The sequence below is a fragment of the Lissotriton vulgaris genome, chromosome 9 (assembly GCF_964263255.1).
Source record: "Lissotriton vulgaris chromosome 9, aLisVul1.2, whole genome shotgun sequence".
NCBI classification, from domain to species: Eukaryota; Metazoa; Chordata; class Amphibia; order Caudata; family Salamandridae; genus Lissotriton; species Lissotriton vulgaris.
The window spans coordinates 1,235,751,284-1,235,778,376 of record NC_141697.1 but is presented as its reverse complement, the minus strand read 5'-3'; the positions used below and the strand labels follow the sequence as shown (position 1 = coordinate 1,235,778,376).

The 27,093-nt window shown below is 51.4% G+C and overlaps 1 protein-coding gene across 9 annotated transcripts in view; it reads left to right on the top strand.

Moving 5' to 3' along the window:
• Positions 1 to 871: 871 nt before the first annotated feature.
• Positions 872 to 27,093, top strand: part of SETD5 (SET domain containing 5) — a 312,866-nt gene continuing 286,644 nt past the window's right edge. For 3 of the 9 annotated variants that reach the window (XM_086939392.1, XM_086939389.1, XM_086939385.1), the window contains exon 1: positions 884 to 1,222. The gene's annotated coding sequence lies outside the window, so the exon portion shown is untranslated. Of the gene's footprint in view, positions 1,223 to 27,093 lie in introns of all 9 variants that reach the window. The other 6 variants (XM_086939391.1, XM_086939387.1, XM_086939388.1 and 3 more) reach the window with 4 other exon arrangements.

Sequence of the window (27,093 nt, the reverse complement as noted above, 5' to 3'; positions counted from 1 at the left end):
CACCCCACCCCGGAACAACAGACCCGCCTGCACCGAGATACAAAGAAACCCGGCTCCTGCTTGCGCAATCATCCGGAACAAAAAGGTGCCGCGGCGAGGATGCTCCGCGCACAGGGCCGACTCCCAGACAGCGGCAGCGACCTCCCCGCTCAAGCCGGTGCGGCGGAGGCCTCTCCCTTGAGGCGCAGCGGACCAGACGTCTCCCCGGGCCTGCGAGGGCACCGGCCGCGCCGACAGGACAGGAACATGGACGCCGACTGAGGAGAACGACCGCCTCCGCGGCGGGCGGGATTGACGCACGCAGCGGCCAATCGGCGCGCAAGCGGCGTGGCGTACGCGATGTAAACTTCCCACGACGCACCAATCAGAAGCTTGCTCGCGCTCAGCGGCGGGCAGACACGCCAACTGCCGTCTTTCGCTCGCGGCAGCTTGGTTCATAATACCGTTGAGCTGCCGAGAAGTGCAGGGAGAAAAGTAATAACGGAACGGCGATGTGTATGTAGACGTAATAAAAAAAAAACAACGCGATTACGAATGCAAACTAAAGTCTCCCACTCTAATACAAACCTGCTCCTCCACCGCGATCCAGGCAACTGCGGGTTTTCAAGCACTTGATGGGGTGTTTACCCTTCTGCGGGCTGACGTCATAAAATTGGCAGTTGAGGTAGCCAATCTAAGACTGAAAAAGTGGTGTTGGTACTTCTCTACAGACTAACCAGCATATGAATACTTACTTCAGGCTCCGCCTTATCATTCTAGCTCACCATTGGGCAATGGCTTCATCAGTCAAGTCCTCTGCACCAATAGCGGCAGTGGGTAGGCCGTGCCCATGCGTCGCACGCCGCCCCTGCCGGCGGAGTCGGGGATCCCCGTGCGCTCATTCGCGCTTCCGCCCGCGAAGGGAGCAGAGGTGGGGGGAGGGGAGGAGTGTCTCCACCGAGGGCCGGCCGCGCTGTGCTGGATGTGACACGGGCAGGGTCAGCCCGCTCCTGGGAGCGCCCGCTGGACGTCTCGGCTGTGCACCACACGCCCCCTGCACGCACGCTCACAGGGGCCCTTCTACGCGGCGCCCCACGGCCGGGGCAGGCCGCGCCGTCTCCGGGCTGCAGCAGCCAGGAAAGACCGAGGCTTCGTCTGAGGCCTAGTGAGCCCCGCGCCCCTGGGCCCGCGCGCACGGGCTCCGGGGGACCCGGGCTGGACCGAGGGGGAGTCTGCAGGACAGGTGAGTCCTCGGCCTCAAGAACATGTCTTTTATCGCGCGTTTTAAGCTTTTATTGCTGTTTATGGGGGAGGGCGGCTCAGGGGGACATTGAGGTCCTGGAATGCAGAGTCCTCATGGGGCCTCTTTCTGGGACCTCTTTGCAACCAGAAGCACCGGCTTTACTTACCCTGAGAAAGGGGTGTAACTAAAGCCTCACCCTGGGTGGGGGAAGGGAAGAGGGGAAGCACGGGTGGGGGGCTCAAGCAGCGTCCCCAGGAGGTCGGTGCATGTATGATCAGACCCCCCTGAGGCCGGAAAGCACCCCATAGTATCTCTGATCCTCGACCTCGGGTGCACCTGGGAGAGGGTTGACCCCCATGCTACTAACTGGAGCACAGGACACCTGTGTTGTGGCTCTGCATAGTGGGGGAGGTCGCCTGCTTGTCCCCATGGACCTCGCTGCTGTTGTGCTGGGGGCACTGTTAACTTTTTTGTATGCCACTTGTACCTCCATTTTAGATATTTTTCAGTATTGACTCTTGAAATGCTCCTGATTCCATACTGTGATGGTGTTTAGGGGGGGGGGGGGCTCACCCCCTCATTTAGGGATACTGTCGTTTGTTCACTTTCAAATGTATAGTTTTGTTGTGTTTACCTTCTTCCACCCTCCACGGTTAGAGAATCAACCTGGGAAAGGGGTGGATGGAGTCCTTTATCAGGGGGTGTTAGCCAGGGACCTCCTCCCTCCACTTTTATGTATGCCACTTGTATCTCCATTTCGGATATTTTTCAGTATTGATTCTTGAAATGCTCCTGGTTCTAGACTGTGATGGTGTTTGGTGGGTGGGGGGGGGAAGGCTCACCCCCTTATGTAGGGATGCTGTCGTTTGTAGGGATGCTGTCATTCACTTCCGAATGTATGTTTCTGTTGTGTTTACTTTTTCCCCCTCCACGGTTAGAGCATCAACCTGGGAAAGGGGTGAAATTGGTCCTTTATGGCGGGGTGCTAGCCAGGGACCTCCCACCTCCACTTTTTGTATGCCACTTGAACCTCCATTTTGGATATTTTTCAGTATTAACTCTTAAAATGCTCCTGATTCCACACTGTCATGGTGTTTGGGGGGCCTCACCCGCTCATGTAGGGATGCTGTCGTGTGTTCACTTTCAAATGTATAGTTCTGTTGTGTTTACCATCTTCCTCCCTCCACGGTTAGAGAATCAAACTGGGAAAGGGGTGGATGGGGTCCTTTATCAGGGGGTTCCAGCCAGGGACCTCCTCCCTCCACCCACCTTCGGTCTCGCGTCGCTCCCGCACCCAGATCCCGCCTGGAGTGGGGCTACCCCCAGGGGTGGGGGCAGTGCAGCCTTTGCTTTGTTGGGTCTCCTTATTGTGCGCACTGAGGCCTCTGCTGTGGGGGAACCCCTCCCTCCCCTTCCCATGTGCCCTGGTCTGAGCTCAGCCATGATCCGGCCACAGCCTGCTGCTGCGGCCCTTGTTCGAGGCATCCGTCACACCCACCCCCTGCGCCTGTTATTTTGGGTTTCTAATCTCGAACACTGCCGCCCCCGCAAGCCCCACGAGGGCCATGAATCCACAAGCCGCCCTCCCCAGAGAAACCTGCAACCAGGGGCTCAGACGTCCAGCCACATAAATCATCGAGTGCAAAATAAGGTGATCTGCCTGGAGAAAGTAAACAGTAGCCACGCACCTCCATTGTTTGCCACTGCAAGATGGCTTTGCAGTTACCCACGGCACGTGAGCTCTTGTCGCAGCCCCCTCGCCCCCACACAATATTGTATCAGAGCAGCAGCCGTTTCTGTACCACGAGAAAGGGTATATTTCAAACGACTGTGTGGCTGGGATAAACTTGCTGTTGTGCTTGCAGCAGTTGTCTGCTTGTACTCCCTGCTTCAGGCACCATGTTGTGACCTGCCTGCCCATGTTACCATTCAGGCTGGATCAGCGCGTGTATCATTTCATACGTGTGTGCTGATGGTCTGGCAGAAGCGTTATACAAGTTGTGTTGTGATCACAAGTGTCCCCGCTCATTGGAGGGATGTGCACGCTACACTCGTATAAGCTGTTTACCTGTCTTCACATGATGTGTGCTGCTGTTGTGACTGTTGTTCACTTGTGTGCAAATATGATAACACTGAAACAAAATTACAGGCGTGAGGTTTCGTCCACTTTTGATCGTTTTGAGCCAGAGTGGCCAACAAAACAGAACTGCGCTGAGTTGTTCAAGGAGCTTGTTTCTGATGTAAAATGGCCCTTCTGCGGTGGGTAGCTGTGGGGTTCTGGTTCATTGACTTTGCTCCTGTGCTCTCGAAGAAGGTGGGGTATTTCACGCGTTTAAATTGTAGGTCGTAAACGGAGGATATTGTTACTTGAACACACACTGCAGCTCGAACCTGATTGGGAGCTGCTTGCGAAGGCGCCTTCGTGCTTATGTAACATTTACCGGCTCACGTCAAGAAATGAAATGGAGTTTTGCGTCCCCGCTTGTGGCAGTTCTGAAGTAAAATAAAACAATTGATTTTCTCGAGTCTGTGAAGAGGAATGTTTGTCATTTTGATTTGTATTCTAATAACACTAGAAACTAATACATTTACCAGAACATGTTTCCCAAGGACTTACACGAGCTGCACGAAATACTCTATATACATTTCCAGATCACACACTTTGTATTTTACTAGTTCTATTAATTCTTTTTCTGTAGGACGTACTATCCCCAGATGTGTTACAGCTACTTCACCCATGAATACATATCCAAAGGCACATTGGAAGTATCTTCGTGTACTGTAGCAACTGTTGTTGATGATGTAGTTAGTAAGTTAGAGCTCGTGTTGAGCAGTGATGAGGGAGTCATATTCCGATTTTTACATTTGCTTGTTTGTAATTGCCCTATTATTTGAGTAGCTTGCATGATAGAAGGTGTTGAGCTATTAGTAGCAGTTGGCTTGAAGCTACATACTCTGGGCACGCTGTAGTGCTTGAGGAGTAGTGCATTTTTTAGATAGATCTTCAAATAAGAGCAGGATGGCTCTTCCATACGTGTGGAGCAACGCCTGAGACACAGTGAAGGTACCATAGCTCTTGTGTAGTGTTGGTATGTAAGTAGTGTTGTGACGTCAGGTGCCTATGCATGGGCTGAGTGGGCTTGCTGTAGAATGTTGGTTGGGAGCTGTGAAATCAGGATATTTGCAGGGTGTTGTATAGGGCTGGGTGACAGTGGGAAGTAAATAAAGTGCCAAAGAGGATGGAACCGCAACAAGAGGTTTGATGCTGTAACACAAGGCCCTGACATTAAATAAACAGCTCATCTCCTGTCTGAGTGGCTCCAGGCTCCTGTGTGGTGTCCCTTCCCTCTGACCGGAGCATGGGTCTTGTTTGAGCCGGCAAGTGGTCTTGAATAGTTTTGTGTTCGGCAATGGGCCATGTTCATCTTTTAGAGTTGTGGAGACGATAAACACGGTTCTGAAGATGCAACTGTCTGTATGGGAGCCATCCATTTAGATGGATCAATGTAATGTGATATAGTCTTTCGTGTGTCTGATCGTTCTTGCAGAATTCTTAAACACTGCTTTAAAGAGAGCTCTCTGAACAGCAGGAAGGCCAGTATGTAACTGGGTTCCTTATTCATCTCAGATTCAACCAAGGCCTGTGTCAGATCATTTCTTGGCGGGTTTCTTCCTAATGTAAGGCATTTTACGTGATTGTGAGCCAGATGAGGAAATGTTGGTGGTCAGCCGAGCTTCTAGTGCATGCATGGCTGATGTTCACAGATGCCGTCCAACCCTTCCTAATTTGTAAAGCCCTTTACTATCTATCCTTTGTCTGGTTGACTCAACTTGGAGTCCTTACCTCTTTCTAGCCTCTCGTAAGGCCTCAATTAAAATAATCACTGAAGCACTTGTGTTTATAGTTAATTAAATATCTTCGGTTAGGCTGACATTCTAGATTAAATGGGTTCTGTTGATGTTTAATCAGTGGGGTATGCTAAGAATTGAATACCACACCTGTTTGAGCCTCTTCAAATTATCATGCTTTGATTTGCCAATCGCACTACGATTGTTCAAACCAAAAGTATAGTGTTTTATCACTGAAATAGTGGACCTTTTTATTCCAAGCCCCGTCTGTTGGATAATATCTCCTCCTCTCACCTGAACCACAACATAGGTGGTACATGGACCACTGACGGGACAGAGGTCTCTGGCACATTGTCCAGGAGTTAGTTTCAGTATCAAAGTCACACATTTGCTTAGCTATTGAGGTGTCTGGCTAGTAGAGCTTTCCTTGTATATAGATTCTGGTGTGCCAGCTTAAAGCACCTTGTGACATTTCAGTCAGAAGAGTATTGCTTTTGTGCGCTCTTTGAAGATCGGTAAGGTTTTTGGTAGGAATATGGGCCAAGATCCCTATTCTGGAGTAGTTTTTCATGAAAATTACTAGAAAGTCTTTTCCCCTTGTCAGAAATTTGCTAATATGCTTAACGAGGGGTTGTGTGTGCAAAATAGTCAATGTTCATACAGGTTCATTACAGGTATTTGGAGTTAATGGAAACGAATAGGCCCTTATTTGTGTGGTTGGTTGAGTTGCATCCATCGCTGTGCTTCCTCCAGGCAGCTCCTAACTTGGTGGCTTGCTCCAGCTGCCTCTTGATGACCAGTGTTGACAATGGTGGCTTCCAAGAGGGCCAGTGCTTGGCAGCTAAGTGTGGACCAAAGGTTACCATGATCTCTACCCTTGCTGCATGACTGACGACAGAAAAGGTGGGATTCCAGTTGTTGTATGAGAGTGAAAACGACCTCCTTGTGGGGGTGATGTCCCCCCTGAGTGGAGCTGTAGTGGGGCTTGGCTTGGCCTCAAGCAAGAAGAGATTCTTACAGAACCATGGTTCGGTTGTAAGCTGGCTGCAGCCTGGAGGTGGATGTGTGGGGTTCAGGGCCTGGAGGTGGGTGTGTGGGGTTCAGGGCCTGGAGGTGGGTGTGTGGGGTTCAGGTCCTGGAGGTGGGTGTGTGGGGTTCAGGTCCTGGAGGTGGGTGTGAGGGGTTCAGGTCCTGGAGGTGGGTGTGAGGGGTTCAGGGCCTGGAGGTGGGTGTGTGGGGTTCAGGGCCTGGAGGTGGGTGTGTGGGGTTCAGGGCCTGGAGGTGTGTGTGTGTGGGGGGTTCAAGGCCTGGAGGTGTGTGTGTGTGGGGGGTTCAAGGCCTGGAGGTGTGTGTGTGTGGGGGGTTCAAGGCCTGGGTGTGTGTGTGTGGGGGGTTCAAGGCCTGGGTGTGTGTGTGGGGGGGGGGGTTCAAGGCCTGGGTGTGTGTGTGGGGGGGGGTTCAAGGCCTGGGTGTGTGTGTGGGGGGGGGGTTCAAGGCCTGGGTGTGTGTGTGTGGGGAGTTCAAGGCCTGGAGGTGTGTGTGTGTGGGGGGTTCAAGACCTGGGGGGGGTGTGTGTGTGGGGGGGGGGGTCAAGGCCTGGGTGTGTGTGTGGGGGGGGGGGGGTCAAGGCCTGGGTGTGTGTGTGTGTGGGGGGGGTCAAGCCCTGGGTGTGTGTGGGGGGGGTCAAGGCCTGGGTGTGTGTGTGGGGGGTTCAAGGCCTGCGTGCGTATGTGGGTTCAAGGCCTGCGTGCGTATGTGGGTTCAAGGCCTGCGTGTGTGGAGTTCAAGGCCTGGAGGTGTGTGTGTGTGTGGGGAGTGTGGGGAGTTCAAGGCCTGAAGGTGTGTGTGGGGAGTTCAAGGCCTGAAGGTGTGTGTGGGGAGTTCAAGGCCTGGAGGTGTGTGTGGGGGGGTTCAGGGCCTGGAGGTGGGTGTGAGGGGTTCAGGGCCTGGAGGTGGGTGTGAGGGGTTCAGGGCCTTGAGGTGGGTGTGTGGGGGGTTCAGGGCCTGGAGGTGGGTGTGTGTGTGTGGTTCAGGGCCTGGAGTTGGGGTGGGGTTCATGTCTGGATCTGGTTGTTGATGGGGTCTGACTGCCTGAGGTTGTGCAGGAAGGACTGTGCCCACGGGTGGGGGCGTTGTGTTGGTGGGGAGGACAATGGCCGGAAGCCGTAGCTTGTCTGGCGCATGATTGGCTGCCTGCGCCACCACGAAGCGCCGATGGATTCCGCTGGCTTCTAGGCGCTGGAGGCCGATCCCAAGTGAAGATCATGGATGGGGGCTTCAGATCCTGTTGCTGCGGGAGCAGCCTGTCTCCAGGGAGAGCAACACTGCTGCTCTCTATAAACACGGCCTCGTTTATTTATCTTTTTGGACGGACTCTATTTTTAAAAGCACTTTTGCAGCCTCGCTCTCGAGGCGCTTTAGCAGCTTGAACTCTTCGTGATGAAATTGCAGCAGTTTTAGGTTAATCGGAGCTAAGTTAGCCTCTGTCCCCCCGGCCGTGGTTATTGCATTGTAAAGACCCTTTCTTCGATTCCCCGCAGATCCCAGATGACCCAGAGAGACGACCGCTTGGGTCAAACCGCCTTAGTGAGGTGTCACTTCTTCCTCCAGGAACCTGTGCTCGGACCCCCATCCCCTCCCCCGCCTCGAGTGGTTTCTGTCGTCCCCGGGCCCCCCTTGGCAGAGGTCTGTGGTCCTCGGAGGCCTCCTCCTCCTGTTCCTGCGGGGTGGGCTGGGTCGGTGGCCCCCGGCCCCGTGGCCCCATGGGTGGGGGTCGATGCAGAGGTGCCCCATGGGTCTTTCTGCCCTTGCATGGCGTGAGATCCACCCGAGGCATTGAGCATCCCCAGGGTGGGTGTGGTCAGCTGGACCCGGCCTGATCCTGCGGAGGGTCGGCCGCGACCCTGCGGATCCAGGGGCTTGAGCCTGACGACCGTCCTCTGGGTTTAAAGACCCCTCACCAGCCCCCTCCGAGCGGTCGGTGCATATTTGGCGAGCGCGATTCCTTTTATGGAGTCTGGAGAAGCCTGCGGTTCTCTGGGTCCCTCCCAGCCCGGGGAGATCGGTTCCAAGTGGGGTGGCAGCAGCCCTCCTCTGCGAGCCCAGGGGGGGGCCTGTGCGGCAGGGAGCGCTCCCCCCACAGCAGTCTCCAGCGCCGATGGGCCAATGCAGAGCTGCACCTGAGCTTGAAGCCCCCTCACACTCCCGCTGTACCTCCTCGAAGATCGAGTCTAGGAGCGGCGTCTGTCTGGCCCCGGCCTCACAGGGCCCCGGCCTCCCAGGGCCTCTCTGGAGGATTCGGGCCTCCCGGGGCCTCTCTGGAGGCCTCGGGCCTCCCAGGGCCCCTCTGGACGCCTCGGGCCTCCCAGGGCCCCTCTGGCCTCCCAGGGCCCCTCTGGACTCCTCGGGCCTGGAGAGACATCACACATATGTCGGGGCAGGGTGGCCTTTGGCAGCCAGCCACCTGGAGCCAGGCCAGGAGACGGGCTGGCCTTTTCTCCGCAGATTTTCCTTTGGCCCTAAAAGGTTCTTGTCGATGCCTTACTGAGTTGGGGCCGCATTAGTAAGGACTTTCATTCTGAAGGTCCGAGCTAGAAGTACCAATGAGTACTGGTAAGTGCTCGCAGGGGTACTGCATGCAGATGTGTGCAGATGTGTCGTACCCTCGAGCTGCCGGTGCCACGTAAAATCCTTTCTGGCCTGATGCACAAGGACGTCCCCCAGACCGGCGTCTCGCCCGCTAAATCCGAATGGTTTTGCACAGTTGTTCGTGGGCTGTAGGGTAGCTGTCTCCATATAGGATGCTGCAACGGGAGGGAGTCAGAACAGACATCTTACTGCAGAGTAGGGATCCATACGTAAAGAGGGAAATCAAAGCTGCACCAAGGCCCGCTCTTGCCGAGCTCTGCTCCCCTCTCTAACCGGCCCCTCTGGTTAACAGCTCCCGGACTGTATACTCTGTCCTTGGCCCTGGGTGTGGTATGTACAGTCGAGCTGTTAATGTTCAGCAGGAATTTTCCATTGACTACGAGAGTAAAAATACAGCGGCACAGATCTCCCAGAGCGTAGACGGCATAAAAAAAATAATCCTTTCTATGTTTTTACATAGTGCTCTACAGCGTCAGAGTCCGCACATTGGACCCTAAAGTAAAATGTCTGTGTCCTGGGAATACTGAAGGGAAATGGGTCCTTCCACCCTGGTCTTGTCGGACCTTGCGCGGTTCGCCTTCTCGAAGACACTCCCTTTGGCCTGTTCCTCATTTCCGTGGTGTACTCTGTAGGATTAAGGTGTACTGTGGTCCTGTTAGTTTAGGGCGCACCCATTGACCTGTTCGTCTTGCCTGTAAGACCCAACCCCACTCTCGTTAGCTGGGCTTTACCCTAGTCCTGTTGGACCAGGCGCTGTTCTCCTGGTCCATGACGCAAGCTTTAGCCTGTTTCCAATTTCTTTGGTGTACTTGTAAGTCCTAAGCCCGCTCTCAGGAATGTACCATTGTCCAGTTGAAGCCAGCTCTGTGCTCCTGGTCTAGGACGCACCCTAGGGTCTGGTCTTCCTTTCCATGGTGTACCATGTAAGACCTAAGCCTGCTCTCCTTCTCTGGGATGTACCATGGTCCAGTTGAAACCAGCTCTGTGCTTCTGGTGTAGGATCCAGCCTTGGGCCTAGACCTCTTTTCCATGGTGTACCCTGTAAGACCTACGCCCACTCTCCTCTGGGTTGTAGATTGGTCCAGTTGAAGTGGGCTCTGTGCTCCTGGTCTAGGATGCAACCTCAGGCCTGGTCCGCTTTTTCCATTGTGTACCCTGTAAGATCGACACTCGCTCTCTTTCTCTGGTATGTACATTGGTCCAGTTGAAGCGAGCTCCTGGTCTAGGTTGCTCCCTCAGGCCTGGTCCTCTTTTCCATGGTGTACAAGACATAGGCCCGCTCTTTTTCTCTGGGATGTACATTTGTCCAGTTAAAGCCAGCCCTGTGCTCTTGCTGTAGGACACACCCTTGGGCCTGGCCCCCTCTACCATGGTGTACCCTCTAAGACATAGTCTCACTCTTTCTCTGGACCTGGAACCCCCTCCTACGACAGATCCAGGACCTACTAACCTTCAGGAGGCTACTCAAGACCTGGCTGTTCGAGCAGTAGTAACAAGCGATCTGAACACTGGTAGGGGTAAGAAGCGATGAAAATGGGCATTCCAAGAGAGGGGTACACACCAGGAAAAGATGACTTGTTTCTTATTTACTGCTCTTCCACCACTGTATATCTTCATACAACATGTTCATATCGAAAATCGCCACTCAGTTCCCAGGATTCTAATTTGCTTGGCCGTGGTGGTCTCAATCATTGCGAGTTTCTTGCATTAATAAGCTTTCATTGCATTGCCAAGGAGGGATTTTCAGTTCAGCCGAAGCCGAGATTACCGGTAGGAAGCCTTTGTGTGTTGCTTTCAAAGTTTCACCTCATGTCTCGTGGGGTTGTGTGTATATTCTCCAAACAGCTGCATATCCCTTGTTGGAACACTTTAGACAAGTGGAACAAGTATATGTTGCACTAAAGGATGGTAGGAAGAAGCTGAAGGGTGGGCCCAACACTGTACTTTCCATGTTAATTAATGATTGGAAGAGACCCATCAGATTTGCTAATTTTGGTTCTGTGAGTACTGACTGAGTCCGATCTGGTGAAATCATAGTAGCTGGAATCAATCTTGTAGTCCTTGTAGGTGCCGTACACAACAGATCGAATTAGGAACTGCCAGTTTGCTGTCATGCATTTAATATAGTTCTCATGGACGCATCTGGTGATTTCTATGGTCTACCGTGGCCTAAAAAGGCAAATAACTTTTTCATTTTTTTTTATAAAGCTTGAATATTGCTGCAGTTGAGTGTTAACTTCATGAGAGATCGGCCGTTAGTTGTTAATCTTGTACCATTTAGAGGTCAGTGGTGTGTAGCTCTTAGAAAGGGGTGGTTATTAAATGTTTAAAGAGGACTTTTGTTGGACCGTCTTTACTTACAATTTTTCGTAACCTGGTTTTATCCTGCCCCTTGGGTGTCATGCCTGTCATCTTGGATCCCCAAAATAATCACACATGTTAAACTTTATCAGTATGTCACCTGCTGAACCTTTTGTTTGGCCAGACCATCATAGGTGAATTCTGAAAGAAGCTGCAAGCAGTGTTTTTCTATTAATAAGCGATTTAAGTCCATACCAAGATCTTTCACTCCACAAAGGCCAAATGGTTCTGATTTTTGTCGAGCATTTGCTTGACAGGTATCCGTTAGGACGTTTTCATGCATGGAACAAAATAGAGGAATGTCTCTTACTACTCGTAGCATTGTAGACTTTGATGACTTACTTTAAACCCTTTAAACTCCTAAAGGTCGTAATTGGGTAAACTGAAACCCGCAGCATAGCTTTGGCTCTAAGTAATTGTTTGTGAATTATCGAATCATTTCTTTTTGATGAAGCCTCTATAATTCAGGTGGTATTCTCTTAATTGCAAAGATATACAGTAACAGCATTTTTGAGAAACTCACACACTTTCTCGTTGTATGGAATTTGTGAGTGGGGGGTGTCCAAATCCCCATGCATAGCCAGGGCCGTCCACCAACAGTTAAGCCGTGCTATGTAATATGATACGTTGACTATAGTAGATTTTATGCTGGTTTCCCATTGTTTAGATTTCACTATTGGCTGACTTGAACACACTTCAGTATGTTTTGGACACTGCTGGTGAATCTCAACCTCCATGAGCGCTCCAGTCCGCTGGATTCACCTCTATGCACCTGCAGAAGACCCTTTTTGTGCAGTTTTGGTGAATTGTTTAGTGTCTGTCAAGGACGGTTGCCTGTGAAGTTGCATTTTCTACAATTTTGCTTTGCTGTTTGAATGATCCACATTTTGCCTCATCTAAGTAAATGGGCCTGTGCTCGAAGCTAAAAGGGGTTCCAATCTGCTGACCCAAGCACACTTATGTGGTGACCCATTTACTTTTAGTCGAGCCTAGGCAGCACGCATGCGCTGTCTGGAAGATCTACTGTAATCACTGTACAGGGTGTAACCCCGCCTGCTGCTAGCCATTGGTTGACTCGTGTGTTGCTCTTTTTTTCCTGGCTCCTTATTGGTTGGTGCTCCTGATACATCATTTCCGTTTTATGCCGAGGAACACCGGCCACCTACAGTTTATTTACGCTATTAGTGGTTATGGATTCCTTTATGGACTATTTATTTTATTTCATGCTACTCAGTCACCACAGTGCCTGCTTCACGTTAAAGTAGCGCGCATAACTTTTCTTGTGCACTGATGCCAGCTTCATATCACAGCACAGCACCTGCTTTCGTGTGGCCCGCCATGCGCATAACTTTTATATAGACGGAAGCTGCACTTTGCTTCAGAACAGCTCCCGCTTTTGTGTTTACCATCCCAATCGATCTAAGTCTCTCAAATGCAAGGACCATTGTATTACAAGTGCTTGTCTTAACATTTCATCTAATAGCATATGCTAAACTAAACAGACAACATTGATACTGGTTTTACAGCTAGAGTGTAGAAATAGCCGATTAATTTTTCTCTTGTGACTTTGACCAGTTTGTGATATTGGTTTCTTGTTATAAATTTTGTCCTTGCCAGTTGACTTTGTAGTGACTTTCTGGGACACATGGCATTTCAAAGCACTCCAGCAATGCCAGCTACATTCATGGTTGGCTGCAGCATAGGCAAGTAATCACTTACCTCTTTGCAGTTTCCCCAGAATTCGAACTGTGTGCTGGGGAGGTCGTAGACCCTCTCACTGTGCTGCTAAACTATGGACTACTCTCCCCGCTGATGAGAGATGCTAACTCTCTCCTTGCCTTTAGAAAAAAGCTAAAGACCTGGTTGTTTTCATGATAATCTCCCCCTTATTTACATTCAAAAGGTCTTACTATATTCAGCGCCAAGACACCGTAAGGTATTTGTGCGCTTTAGAAGTCTTTTTAAACATTAATATTAATAGAGGTGAAGACTGGTGTGCCGGATCAGTGCACGATAAAGGAACTGGCAGGATGGGGAAGGGGGGTGGATATCGGTGCAGCATAGTCCTTTTTGCTGCACCTCCATGACTAAATGCATGGCCTTGGATCCTCTTGTGTTGCACCTGCATCGGTCCTCTTTTTGAGTGGTTATGTCTCTTGTTCAGTGCATATGGGATGCTTTGAGCTTCACTCTGACGTTTACTCTGCTCATGTTAATCCCGTCGGTGCTGCAGACGGCCCACAGCCATCCCACGTGACGGTGGGCGTGTGCGGAGGACGTTCGAGGGCCGTCCAAATCCCGCCTGCTCTCTAATTCGCCCGCACAGCTCGATAATTTGTGCAGCGCGCAAGGGGTTAACAATGGTGGCTGGTCTGTTGTTTACGTTTGTATAGGACTAACAGCCATTGTCATGGTATAAAGTGCATTCTCCTTTTAGGTGCCATTCTGTGTGTAGCTGGGATTGAAAATCGCTTTAGACAGTCTTTGAATTTGTTGCTAGGCACATTTCCCCCAGTATGTATGCAGCCCTGTGGGTTTTATTCTTCCTTTTTTGGCAGGCTGATTCTTGGTCATGGCTTGCTACAGAAATGGCCATATTATGAAATAAAGACAAGCAAAGTCTGCAGTATACTTAGCAGTGTAATGGAGACGGCATGCCATGGTCTTGGTGTCTGTGGTGACAGCACTTGTTGCTTTAATTAAGACATTCTCCTCATAGGGTAGTACGTTAGGGTTGCCACAATATTTCAGTATTGTGGGGACGTAGAGGGCATCTTTGCATGGTATATCACAAAAGCCCTTTCTTTTCTTTTTAAATTTGTTTTTATTGTTGCTGTCATATAATCACATTTGCAGACGTATATATTCGTCGGTGCAGCGTCAACATTCGGCTACAACCAACCGCTAGCGCAACTTTTATTTTTATTTATATAACTGTCAACTGAAAAGGTCACTGATTGGATATTTGGCACTGATCAATCTAAACATTACCATATTAGTTAGGAGCAGTATAGTGATGAAGCCTTTGTATTCTACTGCACGTGCGCTCCGTATCTCAGCCAGGAGAGCACGGAAAATCATGGGGCCTTCCCTGCCTTTGCACTGTCCCACCTCCCACCCTACCCCTACTCCATGTCTTCGTCTTCCCCTGAACTATCTACATCTTCCTCCTCTGGCAGCGGCTCGCACAGTTCCCCCCTATATGTGTTCCAAGGTGACCATATTTTGTTCCATTTACGTGGGTTGGCCCTATGCTGATACACCGCCCTCTCCACCATCATCAGCATGTCCATGTTCCTGCACCATTGAGCTAGGGTAGGTGTTTCGGATGCCCCCCATTTCTGCGCTATGTCTCGCTTTGCCAACATCATTCCGATAACCACCCATTGTCTCCCATGTGGTGTCAAGTTGTTTGGGCCCCACACATTCAGTAGACAAACCCTGGGGTCAGGTGTGATAGGGATTTGTAAAGTCTGGGCTACAGTGCGTGTTATTCTCCGCCAGTAGTCCACGATGCTGGGGCATGACCAAAGGGTATGGAACAATGTACCCTGTTCTCCGCATTGTCTCAGACAGTATGGGTGATCTGCTCTGTGGATTTTATGTAGCGTAGTGCGTGTATAGTAAACTCGGTGTAATATTTTAAATTGCACTAGCCTGAATCTCGCCGATATACCGGCTTCCTTGGGTGATGCCAGAGCAGCATTCCAATTCGTCTCATCTAACTCCCCTATCTCTTCCTCCCATGTCCCTTTCAGTTTTTGCAACGGGTCGGGTAGGTTGTTTATCAATTTACGGTAAGTGAGGGAAGTAGCGCTTGCCTCCATGTAGTCTGTGAGCAGTCGGTCTTCCAATGGAGCCGACTCCGGGACATTAGTACCTGGCTCTATTGCTGTCAATAATTCGTGTCGAATGTGTATGTATCGGTATGTTTCATTCACACCCAATTCGTATTGTTCCCTTAGGGTCAAATGACACCACCCCGTCCTTCGTCCACATATCCCCCACCGTGGAGATCCCGATGTTGTCCCATTGATCAAAGCCCTTGCTGTGCCTCAGATTACCCAGGGCCTTGGAATACCACAAGGGTGTCAGGCGTGTAATCACACCCTCCCATTTCAATTGTGTCTGGGCTTTATGCCATAGTGTTACAGTGTGCTTAGTTGGGCCGCTCAGTTTTGCCATCAGTCCTCTGTTGTAGAGTGGGGCCAAAAGGGTGGTAGTGCCTAGCTGGTGTCTGTCTGCTAGAAACGCCGGGTCGTCATGTGGTCCATGTATCCACTGGTTGATCACCTTGAGGTGAGCTGCCCAGTAGTATAGTTCCAAATTTGGGAGTGCTATCCCCCACTGTACCAGTCTCTAATCGGTTTCAGGTGCGCTACCCTCGCTGGTCTGCTTCCCCATAGTAGGTCAGACAGTTGAGTCGATATCAGTCGGAAGAACGATGATGGGACCGTCGCTGGCGTATTTTCCAAGACATATAAGAAACGGGGTAGTGCCATCATCTTGAAAAGCGATGCTCTGCCTAGTAATGTTAATGGGAGGGTTTTCCAGTGTCGCGCGTCCGTTTTCAGCCTCTCAAGCAGTGGCCGTAGATTCAGGCCCTGAAAGGTTGTGTGATCACGTGTAATTTGGATCCCTAAATACCTGAAGGAGACGGTCTCCACTATAAATGGGCAGTCTGCACTCCGAATCGGCGGCGTGCCGTGTAGCACGTAAAGCACCGATTTCGTCCAGTTGATTTTATACCCTGGGGCCATCCCATGCCTCTCACACAACGCCAGTAATGCCGTTGTACCCACCGTTAAGTCCGTTAGGTAAATTAACATGTCGTTGGCATATAATGACACCCTGTCTTCCCAGTCGCCGCCCCACTGTATGCCTCACAGCAACCGGGTAGTCCTGATGATAGTGGCTAAAGGTTCCAGCACTAGGGCGAACAGTAGCGGTGAGAGTGGGCATCCTTGTCTTGTACCCCTCGCTAATGGTATTTCTCTCGAGATGCGGCCATTTGCCGTCACTCGCGCCACTGGGTTTTTGTATAACAGCTTAATCCATGTTATGAATTTCGGGCCGAAACCCATATGTTCAAGAACCGCAAAAAGGTAGCTCCATTCTACCAGATCAAACGCCATTTTGGCGGCCAGTGAGAGAATCGCTGTCGGTTCTGACAGTAGCGGGGCCCGACAAAAGCCCTTTCTTAAGCAAGTTTGCCATATTGGAAAGACCGTCCACTTTTTTTTTCAATTATTTAGGCGATCTTATTTTCCTAGGGACTGCTCAGAGATTGTGTACCGTTAACTGGGAGATTCGCGTCTTTATGGTGATGAGTTTGTTTCACACATCCCTCTTACTGCCTGTGAATAGCTGTAATGCCCTCTCTGATACCTTGGCATCCATCTATCTGGAGGTGTGCTTGCTTGTCCTCTGTGTATTATGGGAGTCCCCGAATACCGGTGAGCGATAGAAAGGGACTGGAACAGGATGCTAAAATTGTTAACATAGGGGGCTGCTAGCAGGTTGGAAATTAATTGGTGTCTGTTATTTAGCGGGTCTTAGTTTCTGTCTTTTGAACCAGGGCTCAGTTTGTTCGTATAAACAGCATGAAAAAAGTTCTGAAAGTAATTTTGGTTTGGCCTTTCAAAGATGTCCTCTCTTAATTGGAATGTACACAGTGTGACTCATACTTTAAATTCAAAAACCTGTATTGGCATAGCACACACTGTACAATGAAGATGGCCTACTATCCAAACGGTAAAACACTTGACTATATTGGCGTAACTAGAGCACTGCAAATTAAAGGAAGCCTTTCATTTTGGATTAACATACTATTCAAATGTATGATGAGCGGTCTACCACCATTGAGTGAGCCCTATGGTTGGTCTACCTGCATTTTGTGTGAGCCCCTATGGCTAGTGTACAGGATTTAACGGTAAGGGTGGAAAGGACTCTTCTCTTGGCCAGTGTAACTGCAGAGACTTTTCCTGTGTGGCTTTCTGTATGAATCACTGTAGTACTTACACATTGTTAAACCTGAATTACAAGAGAAAGATCACTTTGATTAGCTCCGATCCGACCAAAAGGGATGTGAATAAGAGCGAATGAGCCGTAGCCGCCAGCTTTGATTCTGTGAATAGCGTGAACGGTGCCACACATCCTATGAACACATTGCAGGCACCATTCAAGAAGGACGGGCTGTTTTAATAGTTTCTTCTGGCTGCAGGATGGTTACATGCATATGGTTACCTGGGGACAGGAGTTGGCCTATCGGCTCGGGTGGTCGACCTACACTCTGGGGAACTGGGTTCGAGATTTTGCAATGACGCTGAACATCCCGTGATTCTGGGCGCTCTGATAACGGATTCGGGTCACGTTTGTGCTATATAAAACTCCGTCAAATAAAAATGCCTCAAATGAGAGATGCTGAAAGAATGCTTGAGCTTAGAAGTGGGGGTGCCTTATCCCAGAGTTGGCTCCTTCGCTGCAGTGCTCTGCCTGAGAAGGTTTCTCGGGTGCCTTCAGGATTCAGCTCCCACTCTACCTCTTGACTGTATTTCTTAATGTTGCACATGCTACTCCTGACCTGTTATCTTTGTCAATATGCGATAGATCGATACCTTGAGCAGACAGTCCTGCATTTAAACACACCACTAGGCTTGGACAAGGATCATGGGTTTCTCTCCTGAAAATTACATGCTTCTTTCTCGCTGAAAGGCTTTGTGGAATAGTGTAGGCATATTCGAGCCATTGCTAAAAATACAATATGCCTGCTGTTCGTTGGCTGCTTGTAGCATGGCAGGGGCACCAGCTTAGTGAAACAGGCACGCCAGCATACGTTCTATTGGTAGGGTTGCCACACATGAATCGACCCTCTGATATACCTACATTGCTAGTTGAATGTTGAAATCGAAGACTGATTGTTGCAAGTTTAGTCTGCACAGTTGAAGATGTGAAACAGCAGTTGATTGGATCCCGGGATCACGCATTCTGTTCAGATGACTTAGTTTGTCATAGCAATCCATATTGGTAGTACAGTAGCCTAAAATGCATTTGCTCAATATCTAATTATGCACAGGCCTGCCATTTTGTCTCGGGGGATGAACTAGGCTGCAGTTGTGTTCTGACACTGGGACTGGACCACTCCAGTGCCTTACCTTGAGTTGTCTTCCCTACTGCCTCAAAGGCAGGCATCATGAGCTGCACAAGACAAGCTGTAAGCTTTTGTCTTCTAGTCGAATTCAGACATCATCTTGATGGCGAGTAGCCCAATTTCAGACTCTGAGGCCCTTAGTATAGTTTCTAGCAACCCCACCAGTTTGAGAAGCTCCTCTGTTAAAGGAAGAGAAATAGAACACAGTTCGCCAGCCTGAAAGAAATGTGGACATATCTTAATCTGTGTCCCTAAATCTGCATGCTCGTGGGGTTTCGCTTGTACAGTAGTGTATCCGTGTCTAGCTCATCCTGCACATCCCTACTCCAGGCACTCCAGACTACCATGGTTCCTCATTTACACTTAAACACGCTAGTGATCGCTATAATTCTATTTTTATTTGAACCTGTTATGTTGGTGCAGGTTGGGCTGTTTCTTAAACCAAAGCTCATTAGTTTCCCTAGTGGTCGTTATTTTCTAAAAACAGCATCTAAAAATCTTCTTACATGTGCAGCCTTGGTCTATGGGGTGAGTGAGAGGCTGCATCACTGGCCTTGCCGGTGTCCTGCATCTGACTGATGCTTTTGGAGAGTGAAAGGACAAATCGAGATGAACTTTAGACGTCCTGTGGGGAAGAGTCTTGGCAGTTTTTCGATTGCTCGGAATATGTGCTGAGAAAGGCAGAAATAATTTCCAGAAGGTTCCCGCACCGTTCTTTGGCTCTTCCAGTTGCTGAAGCACAGGCCTCACTGCTGCAAGCAGAGGGCTCTAATGATGTCTGTCGGTCCCATTAGAGGTAACCAAATTACAGTGTCGCAGTTCCTGGAAGGAGGAGTGGGAGGCCAAACGATCCCAGAGGATTAAATCAATCGCTAAACCTTTTAAGACGCAACTTTGGACTGTGGGCGTGGTGGGCTTGAAGATTTAGTCAATGGGATAATACTTATTTTTGGGGCTCAGACTAGCCTCACAACTCTGGACTGTGGCGTGGTGGGCTCGGAGATTGTCAATGGAGTAATACATATTTTTGGGATGCAGACTAGCCTCACGGCTCTGCACTGTGGCGTGTATCTGAAAGAGACACGTTAGTGATAGATTCCTTACCTTAGAATAGATTCCTTACCTTAGAATATCCCCAGGCGTCAGACTGGATCCGGAAACTTTTGCGTAGCAGTACCCTTGCGCGTCGGTAGGCGTCGTCTGCCGCTCCGCGTCCGTCGTGGGCGCCGTGATGACGTCGTCGGAGTACTTAGACGCCGCCTCCGCGTGCTGACGTCAGTTCTTCTTTTTTCCGCGCCAGCCAGCGCAGATCTGGAAAAAGCAGTAACCCAGTCAATTTTTGACAAACTTTTTGGTGATCATTTTTGATCCTTTTTGAAGTCTTGCGACTCCGATCGGTGCCGTAGGGATGCCTGGCTTCAAGTATTGTGACGATTGCGACCGCACCATGTCGGTCACGGATCCTCGCCGCCTGTGCCTGACCTGTCTAGGCGTCTACCACGACACGAGGCCTGCCCCGACTGTCGGGCCCTTTCGAGGAAAGCCAGGCGGGAGCGGTCCCGCAGGCGGCTCGAACTCCGGCAGTGTGCCCCGCGCCGCGTGAGGTCCCGGTCCCACGGGAGGTCGAGGGACAGGTCGCGGGGACGGAGCCGTCACAACTCCGGGAGTCGGCACCACTCCTCCGGGTCCAAGTCGTCAGGTAAGAAACACAAAAAGTCGAAGAGGCATCATCGCTCTTCTGACTGTCCCCCCCCCGACGCTCGCGCGATGCGGCCGGGGGTTCGGGTGACACCGCCCACGCGGCTCCTCGGGAGTCGCGGGCGTCGTGTCCGGCCCCATACCCTCCGGTCCCTGGGCTGAACGCGACGCCGGAGGAGATTAAGCGCTTCCTCATGGCCATGAGGTCCCTTTCTCCTCCGACGGGCTCCGCTGCGCCTTCGGGCCCAGCGGACCCGTCTGGGGGCCCTAGTGGGTCGGGGGCTTCGCAGGGCCCCTCGATCCCGACACCGCCGGTTCCCTCGGCCCCGGCGCCGCAGGGAACAGCGGCGCCACCGGCGCCTTCGGACCCGACGCCGCTGGACCTTCTCGGGCTCTGGATCGTCACCGGTGGACCTTACGACCCCCCCAGCGTCGTCCGTCCGGTGTCACCCCCGGCGCCGTCCTCGGGCGGCGCCGTCCCCGATGCCTCCTTTGTTTCGGTTCCGATGTCGGGACGGCGCCTCTTGGCGCCGCACCCGACAACGTTTGGAGATTTTTACTTCTATGAACCGACCTCATTCAATTACGACCCTGAATCTCAGGAGATGGGTGATGGGGAGGATTGGGAGGGGTCTGAGGACCCTCTGACCAAGGAGTGTCAGTCTCATCAGGGCTTGGCAGGAGACCTTGGGGAGGCCAGTGACCTGGACACCTCTCCAGACACTGGGTTTGTCTCTCCTCCTACCGTGGCTTCGAAGGAGGGGGCTACCTATAGTGTGGTGTTGACGAGGGCTGCCAAAGCTTTGGGCCTTGAAGTCCCCGTCGCGGCCATGAGGACTAACCTCCTCACAGAGGTCCTTAAACTGCAGTCATGCTCAGTTGAGCCTCTGCTGCCCTTTATTGAGGCCTTGACCAGCGTTCTTTTGGGCACTTGGTCCAGGCCCGCTACGGGTTCGCCCGTAGATGGGAACGTGGCCAGATGCCACCGCCCGGCTCCGGGCGACCCATGTTGCCTGTCCTCCCACCCCACCGCTGATAGCCTGGTCATCCAGGCCTCCAATTCCCAGACCGCATTCCCGCCCGACAGGGAATTCAAGAGGTATGAGAATTATGGTAAAAAGATATCCTCCTCCCTTAGTCTGGGACTGCGGTCTTCCAACACCGCATGCCTCTTGGGCTGCTACACCCACTCTCTGTGGGAGACTGTGGCAGAGGTGCTGCCAGAGTGCCCGTTGGAGGTACGGGTCAAACTCGGCCAAGCCCTTGTGGAGGGCCGAGATGCAGCCAGATATTCGATCAGGTGTGGGCTGGATACCACCGACTCGCTAGGCAGAGCGATGGCTACGACGGTGGCGGTGAGACGCCACGCCTGGCTGAGATCCGCCAATTTTTCAGCAGATGTCCAGAACACTCTGATGGACATGCCGTTCGATGGCCGTCGCCTCTTTGGGGACAAAGCGGACCACGCGCTTGAGCGCTTTAAGGACTCCAGAGCTACGGCCAAGTCCTTGGGCCTCTCGGCCCCGTGCCAGCAAACGAGTGCCTTTCGCGGCCAAGGAAGGGGCGTCCCCACACGTGCTGCCAGCCACCCGCCGCAGACTGTCGTCCAGCGCGGCGGCGGCCGTGGAAACCGCCGCGGAGGCGGTCGGGGACACAGGCGAGGTCAGTCCACACCTTCCCCCGCAGCATCCGCCTCTAAACCCTCCTAGTCCGTGCTTTTCGGCCCATGTGACGCCGGTGGGAGGCAGGGTTCGCCATCACCACTCTCACTGGCGCACTGTCACTTCGGACAGGTGGGTGCTGCAGATCGTCCGGAGGGGCTACTCCCTCCCCTTCGAGACGACCCCTCAAGCCATGCCACCGCAACACCACCGCGTATCGGGGGATCACTTGCGGCTCATGCAGGAGGAAGTTTCGGCCCTCTTGGCCAAGGGGGCCATCAAGCGCGTTCCTGGGCCAGAAGTAGGACGTGGTTGCTACTCCCACTACTTTCTTGTACCCAAGAAGGGCAAAGGGGGCCTACGCCCTAGCTTGGATCCGAGGAACGTCAACGGCTTCCTCCGGAAGGAGAAGTTCATAATGCCGACTCTGGCTCCGGTCTTGGCTGCCCTAGACCCAGGAGACTGGATGATAGCATTGGACTTGCAGGACGCGTATTTCCACATCCCCGTCCTGCCGGCCCACCGGCGTTACCTGCGGTTCACGGTAGGCCACGAGTACTTTCAGTTTACCGTGCTCCCCTTTGGCCTTACCAGCGCCCCACGGGTGTTCACGAGGGTGATGGCGGTGGTCGCAGCTCATCTGCGCAGGTTGGGGGTCTCAGTCTTCCCCTACCTCGACGACTGGTTGTTGAAGGCGGGCTCGCCCCAGACAGTAGTCAGCCACCTCCAGACTATGGCGGATCTCCTGCACCAGCTGGGATTTTCCATCGATGTGCCGAAGTCGCACCTGTGTCCCTCTCAGAAGCTCCTTTTCATCGGAGCAATTCTCGACTCGGCGCAGTTTCTGGTTTACCCGCCCGAACAGCGGGTTCGGGATATACAGGCTCTGATTCCGATCTTCCGGCCTTCATCCCGAGTTTCGGTCAGGTTGGCGCTGCGGCTTCTGGGGCTGATGGCCTCCTGCATCCTTCTGGTGCATCACGCACGGTGGCGGATGCGGGCTCTGCAGTGGGACCTGAAGTTTCAGTGGGCCCAGCATCAGGGCAACCTGTCGGACCATGTCCTGATCTCGGACAGCACTGCGAGACAGCTGCAGTGGTGGCTCACGAACCGCGATTGGGTCAACGGCAGATCCCTCTCCCTTCCCCAACCGGAGCACGTAGTTGTGACGGACGCGTCCCTCCAGGGCTGGGGAGGCCACATGGGAGAGGCGGAGATCAGAGGCCTCTGGTCTCCGGTGGAGGCCAGGCTCCATATCAACCTTTTGGAGCTGCGGGCGATTCGTCTAGCACTGAAGGCATTTCTCCTGTCTGTTCGAGGGAGTGCAGTGCAGGTGTTCACGGACAACACCACCGCCATGTGGTACTGCAACAAACAAGGCGGGGTGGGGTCGTGGACACTTTGCCAGAGGCTCTGCGCCTCTGGCAATGGCTGGAACATCAGGGCGTGACTCTGATGATTCAACACCTGGCAGGTTCTCTGAACGCCAGGGCGGACGAACTCAGCTGCCGGTGGATGATGGATCATGAATGGCGTCTGAGCTCTGACGTGGCGCAAGGTCTCTTTCTGCAGTGGGGAGAGCCTTGGTTAGATCTATTCGCCACCGAAGAGAACGCGCAATGTCATCAGTTCTGCGCGTTGGAATTTCCAAGGCGGCACTCGCTCGGAGACGCTTTTCGTCGCGAGTGGAGCTGCGGTCTGTTGTACGCCTTTCCGCCTATACCACTTCTGCCCAGAGTGCTGAAAAAGATCAAGCGCGACCGGGCACAAGTCATCCTTGTGGCTCCGGATTGGGCACAAAGGTACTGGTGTCCCGAGCTACTCAGTATGTCAGTCAATCCCCCTGTTCGTCTGCCTCTTCAGGAGGACCTTCTGTCGCAGCAGCAGGGGACGGTCCTCCACCCGAACCTGTCCAGTCTCCACCTCCATGCTTGGAGATTGAGCGGCGACAGTTGAGGCCATTTGACTTGCCTCCTGAAGTCTGTAACATCATTCTGGCAGCCAGGCGTCCCTCCACAAAGTCGGTATACGACAGATTTGTGGCATGGTGCACAGCAAAGGCTGTGGATCCCCTTAATGCCCCTCTTTCTGAGGTTCTCCTCTTTCTTCTTTCTATTGCCCAGCAGGGCTCTGCTCTGGGCACTATCAAGGGCTATCTTTCAGCTCTTTCAGCCTTTCTGAGGCTGCCTGATCAACCTTCTTTGTTCCAGTCCCCTATCGTCAATCGATTCCTGACGGGCATCACTCATACATTCCCTCCTGTTCCCTTTGTGATGCCTCAGTGGGACTTGAACCTGGTTCTTACGTTTCTGATGTGCGCTCCCTTTGAGCCACTTCACAACTGTCCTCTTCGCCTTCTTTCCTTGAAGACTGCCTTCCTGGTAGCCATCACCTCTGCCAGGAGAGTGAGTGAGCTCCAGGCTCTATCTTGTAAGCCTCCTTTCCTTTCAGTCCATCCGGACAAGGTTGTGTTACGAACAAGGCCCTCCTTCCTACCCAAGGTAGTCACGGCCTTCCACATTGGGCAATCCATCACCTTGCCCACCTTCTTTCCGCCTCCGCACCCTTCAAGAGAGGAGGAGAGGCTCCACCGTCTGGACCCAAAACTTGTGCTCTCATTTTATTTGAATCTCACACAACAGTTCCGGGTGGATGATCAACTCTTTGTTGGATACGCGGGCGCTAAGAAAGGGAAAGCGGTGCACAAGCGGACCATCTCCCGGTGGATTATCTTGTGCATCCAGGCGTGTTACTCCTTGGCTAAGAAGGAACCCCCTGTCGGGCTGAGGGCTCATTCCACTCGAGCCACAGCCACTACAACTGCCTTGGGCCGAGGTGTGCCCTTGCAGGACATTTGCCAGGCGGCTACGTGGGCCTCGCTGCACACGTTTGCAAGACACTATTGCCTGGACAGTCAAGTCTGGAGGGATGGCTACTTTGGCCGTTCCGTCCTCCAGGACTTTCTGGTGTGATTATTGGTTCGCAGACCCTCCACCACGGGGTTGGTATTGCTGGGGTATCTATTCTAAGGTAAGGAATCTATCACTAACGTGTCTCTTTCAGATGCACAAGTTTCTACTTGTGTAACTATATATCTGTAAGAGACATTAGTTAGTGATAGATTCCTTACCGACCCACCCATCCTCCCCGTTCTGCGAACCGATATCTAGGGTTAAGGTCATCCCCTTTCAGGGCCCTAGTTTCATGGCACCAGTGTTGGTTTTTGGCATGGCTCTGCGCTTCTGGCGCGGAAAAGCTGTGTCTAAGAACTGACGTCAGCACGCAGAGGCGGCGTCTAAGTACTCCGACGTCATCACGGCGCCGACGACGGACGCGGAGCCGCAGACGACGGCTACCGACGCACAAAGTACTGCTACGCAAAAGTTTCCGGATCCAGTCTGACGCCTGGGGATATTCTAAGGTAAGGAATCTATCACTAACTTATGTCTCTTACAGATATATCGTTACACAAGTAGTAACTTGTGCTTCTAACCGCATAGATGGCCATTCCACCCAGTGTGGAGTGACCCAGTGGTCGGCGGGATTAAACATAAGTTGATCTGTATCGAGTGGTTGTATGTGACCTTGATGAAAGGTCATTTCTAACCTAGTTAATTGCACTAAATATTCAAGGTGACTAATTTAAAGTGACAGATAAATGCCTTGCACTGTAGGTTTTTACTAGTTCACAGTCTGCTTGGGGGTCACTTTTTACTTTGGTACATAGGTGTTCATTCACTTTTATTCTCCTCCTATCTGCTTTTTCTCTATTCCTTATTGTATGTATCTATGCAATTTTTTAAAATATACCTCTTCTTACTGTTTAGGTTGCAGACAGCACAGCTGTCTGGCGTCCTAAAGACATTTTGGGGGCATTGAGAAAATGGACCTATGAATGCATTCCGCCCGTTGCTTACTACTGGCTTTGTAACTCACATTTTCTGACTTTCTATTGCTGGCTCTATTTGCTTTAGCTTTCCATCTAGGGTTTATTTCTTCCATTGCCCAAACCTTGATTACTGTATTCTTCCACGAACTGGCATTCTGTAAACAGACCTTTAAATCTTGTTCTTATCCTGTCATGTTTGCTGTGTGTTCAAAACCCGAGGTCGAATGTCAGGCTGTGCCTTCCAGGCAACATGGTGTTTGTTACATAAATCATCTCTATTTGAAGTCAGAGAAAGAAAAACAATCATGCTAGCTATTGGGGTCTGCTTGAAGAAGGCTGTATGATGGTTTTTTTCTAGCCCACAACAAAATTTACATGTCTGTAAACAGTGTTGACTATCAAATCAATACATTGGGTGAATGACATTTTCACACATTATCGTTTGTGCGCTGTATACTTTTATCAGTAAAAGTGTATGTTAGTGCAACTGTAATGGTCATTTCAGTTGAAGATGTGTTGTCTATAATGTCAGTATGCTACCATGCCATGCATACTCCATGTTACCCCCTTCCACTTTGCACCAGTTCACACCACTACACTCTACTCTGCAGCACTCAACATTGTGCCACTTCTCACTGCACTCTTCTCTGCACCATTCCTTACCTCTTTACTCCTCACCACTCTAATCTATGCTAGTGCACTATACTCTACTATGCTCCACTGCACTCTGACACTGTGCTGTACACCATTCCGCACCCCTTCACTCTGTCACCCTACTCTGTAACACTGCACCCTGACACTGCAGTCTACTCCGTTCCACTCCATAGTATGCCAGTGCACTCTCTGCCAATCTCCTCTACCTCGACTCTAATTTACTCTGCACCATTGCACTTTACTCTGAAACGGTCTATGCTACACCACTGCTGTACTCAGTGCCACTTCACTCTTGTTCCTCTGGACGCTATGCCAAGGCACTCTGCCACTTTTCTCAAAATCAATGCACTATACGCCAAACTACGCTGCACTATATGCCACTCTACTGTCACTGCACTATATACAACTGTATTCTACTCTGCACCATTGCACTCTTCCACTCTACTTTGTCACTCTATGCCGCAGAACTCTACACCAATGATCTGTATCGCTACACTGTATTTATTTATTTAAGAGTTTTGTATGGCGCTGGCCAGACCCGAAGGTATCGGAGCGCTTGACAACATTAGTGGCGATGAAGTTACACAATAGAAGCAGTAATACAAGCATCGATTCGTGATGAATCGAAAGTACATGGGCGCTTTAGAAAGTTAATTGTAAAGAAATCTCAAAATATAACAGTGGTATATAAAATGACTTGTGACGAGGTCCGCTAACAGAGATCAACAGTATAGCAGTAAATTATACATTGAGTCAAAACCAAATCCTTGGCAAGGAACGAATCTGGGTGGTTGGGGTGGAAGACTTCGTTATAAAGTAGAGGTGGGCAAGATTCAGCGATAGGGTGGCAGCTATCCATTCAGAAGAGACCGGATTAGGTAGAGGTCCTTGAGCTGCCCTTTGAATTTTAAAGAGGAGGGGTTAGTCCTGATATGAAGACTGCACCGGTCCGTATCGAGAA